Source organism: Marmota flaviventris, chromosome 2, assembly GCF_047511675.1.
Source record: "Marmota flaviventris isolate mMarFla1 chromosome 2, mMarFla1.hap1, whole genome shotgun sequence".
NCBI classification, from domain to species: domain Eukaryota; kingdom Metazoa; phylum Chordata; class Mammalia; order Rodentia; family Sciuridae; genus Marmota; species Marmota flaviventris.
In genome coordinates this window covers 51984896-51988607 of record NC_092499.1, presented here as the reverse complement: position 1 = coordinate 51988607, position 3712 = coordinate 51984896, and positions in this window count along the sequence as shown.

Below are 3712 nucleotides of genomic sequence, written 5' to 3'. Positions count from 1 at the left end.
ATAGCACAATCTAGAATTGTTAAATTACCAGAATTAAAAAGATTGACATTGTTACAAAAAAGTAAAATAAGTCCTTTTCTAGAATTTCTTTAAAGAAACTCATGTAGACAGATCCTATGTAATACTGATACCCCAGACACATTTTTTAATGTTGCAATCAAGCAAATTTATGCATGTTTGTGTTTGCATATATGTATATACATATATGTACATATACACACATAGCTATAAAAATACAATTTTATAGTGAAAGGGAACCCTTGCCCCTTGCCCCAGCTTCCACTCAACAAAGACTCTGAAAGAGCCTTAAAGAAACAGCTTTTCAGGGCTTATAACATTCATAGCTGCATAGACTAAATGTATCAGAAGTAAGTATGAGCAATCTGTGTTCCATAGGGAGAGTTCAAGGAGAATTGACCTTCTAAAGTTAACAATATGGAGAAATCTTGGGCCTAGGATATAGAATTTGGAATGTGAGATCAAAACTCTATCACATGTCTATCTATACCAGCTAAACATTCAGTGAAAACTTTGAAATGATGGAAACTATTATCACTTTGTCTTTGGCATGTGATTAATTTCCGTGATTAATATTTAGAATCATGGGGTCTGAAGGATTGACTGACTTGGCTGATCTTATTCTTCCATTATTATTCTTTCGTTGACTTTTTAGATTCATCTGATTGTTCTCAGTCTTCCTAATTATTTTCTAAGAATCAAGGAGCATCCTGAAGAATTAACTCTTTTTTTTTTTTCTTACAAAGATTATTTTCTTGAACCGGAGGAACTGGAAGTGCCGTAAATACATCAGCTGGGAGAATGTATTATAGATGATGGTCTGTTGGGCAATTGAAAAATTGCTATGGGATATTTTGCCAATCCACGAATTTGTAGTAGGAGTCTTTTTAAAAATATTTTATAAGTTATTAATTGACCTTTATTTATTTGTTTATATGCAGTGCTGAGAATTGAACCCAGTGCCTCACGCATGCAAGGCAAGCGCTCTACCACTGAGCTACAACCTCAGCCCAGTAGTAGGAGTCTTTTGAAAACAAAATGCTACCTTCTTTCTAAGTCTGCTTGAATTAATTGTACAGATGTCAATAAATACCATATCAGCAATTTATTTTTAAATTTATTGTACATAATGTTAAGAAAGAAATATTTGGTGTTATTTAAATGTGATGAAAACAATTTTCAATTAAAAAGGAATCATATTGAAGCAAAAACAAGTGTTTGCAGCATATTTTCAAAAAGTCCCTTAGTAAGAACATTTATCACAGGAGAGTAGTTTCCAAATGCAGGCAAACGGTAACACTTTGCTTTCAGTAACTGGGGAATGAAAAGCAGCAGGATGTCTACAAGTAGTCTCATACATCCCTTTCAGAACTTTATGCTTTCTTTGTTCGTGTTTTTGCTATCAAGTCACCTAACTAGTTCTTTTCAAGAAGAACTATTTATACTTTCAAGAAGCAAGGTTGGTTTGAATCTGAAGATTACAGCAAGTTGTCATATTGGAAAAGAACAGAGAATTTTTATTGAAATGCAGACTATTATGGTGGAAACATTCCTAATTTACATTTATAGCATCTTAGCTTATGATTTAATCAGCCACTCAAAAGTGCTAATGTCTGTGTTTCCTTGCTTGTCAATCCAGCCTGAAGTTCTCTTGAACACTGGGAAACCATCAGATGGTGGAAGGCAGAGTTTGCTGGACCTCCTGGGTGGTAGTGAATGAACCTACAAAGACAGACATTGCTGAGGGTGAAAAGGAAGGCTGTCCTGCCCCAATTTCCAGTTTAGGAAACTGCCTTCCTTCCCCAAATGTGGGGACTCTGATACCTATCCCATCTGTTAGTCCACCCATGCTCAAAAGGCTACCTGGTTATCATAGGGATCCCAACTCCTCTCCAATGGTCTCAGGACATTAAAGTCACCAAAGAAATCAGCACATATAATAGAAGGAATGTGGCTAACAGAAACCTAAGAAAATGAGGACTTGGAAAGAAACAGGAGCTAAGTAAGAGTATGTGGTAAGGAGGTCAGAGGAAATATTTTGAAGAGTTTAAGGAAGAAGGAAATAATTTGTAGAGTTTAAGGCTGCAGGATACTTAGAGGGGGAAAGTAAGAAGATTTAAGTAAAAGCGGTTGTAGGCTACAAATTAGCTTTAAATGGATTTGAGAAAATAAAGGTATATATTTTACTTCTTGATTGTATATAGTATTTCTCTGAATTCAATTCGGCAGAAAGACAAGGTTCAACCTCAGGACTGCAAACACCCTAAGCATAGGGTTTACTGATCCCAAAGAAAGAACTTAGAGAACTCAGCAGATAGGTTTTGGACATTGTATTGCTCAGATTCCCCAGTGGTGTCAGGCCAAGATAAAATGGAATATGCCTACAAACACGGGAAATATGTGGAATAAGTTACATGTCCACGACACAGGTGGGTTCCTTCAGATGTTTTATGAGTTTGTTCTTTTATTTTACAACCAAGGTTACCCTGATTCTCACCTAAAAATTGGAGATAAGGGAAATGACCAGCTTTCACTCTCCATGTCCTTGGTTCTCACATTCTTTGTAGTTCTTGTTTTCCTGCAAGTGTTCCTGGGCACTGATTAGTGTTTACCCCCAATAGAAACATAAAGGGTGCCAGAATTAGTTCACATATATTTTCATCTACTTAATTATTTAAGTTCTGAAAAGGAAATAGACGAGTCCTTGCATCCAAATAGACTTTAAGCTAAGTCTATTGCTTATATGTTTCTAAAGTAATACAGAAAGGATATATTAACTAAAACCATTAGAAAAAAAAAAATACTTGAGTTTCTAAACCATCTACATAGGTGCCTGAATATCACATTTTATTGTGTGTTGAAATAGCCTGTTTTTTTTTGTTGTTGTTGTTTTGTTTTGTTTTTTTTGTGCTGATAAAGCCTATGGTTCTTATCTAATGTCATAATATAAAATTCTCAAGAAAGATGGATACTAGTGATAAAAATATGTGATATGGTTTCATTTTTTCTTTCTGAATTTAGAATGTAATTTTTCTTTGTTTCTTCTGTAGGTTTAAACCACATTGACTAACAATCTGGGAAATTCCTATTATAAGCTGGGTTTGGGTTTCATGAAGGGTAGTTGTGTCCAGGAATATGTAACATGATGTACAAAAAACATAGCTCACAACAAATATGTTCCCAAAGACACCCACACTTCTGTGCTGAAACAGAATGCTAATGTCCTCTGAGTCACAGCCAGAACCTCTATGAGTGTGGTTTCAGTGTACTTTCTTGGCAAGCTAAGGGCTTCTATTTAAAACATGCAAATAAGAACCATTTGCTAAGATCAAGTGAAAATTGCTATGGACCAAATGGTGACCTCTAAAATTCATGGGTTGAAACTTTGACCATCATAGTGACTGTATTTGAAGACTGGGCTTTCAGGTGACCATTAAGTCATTTTCAGTGGTCATTTTCAGTGACCATTAAGTCATCAGGATGGAACCCTGATGCAATGGGATTAGTATCCTTCTAAGAAAAGAGACAAGAGAGTTCTCTTTCCACTATAGGAGGACCCAGAAAAATTGTGGCCATTTGCAATCCAGGAAGAGCGCTCTCACAAGAACCACCAAATCAGCTGTTACTTCCCGACCTCTAGACTGTAAGAAAATAAATTTTTTTTTAAGACACTCAGATAATGATATTTTGTTAT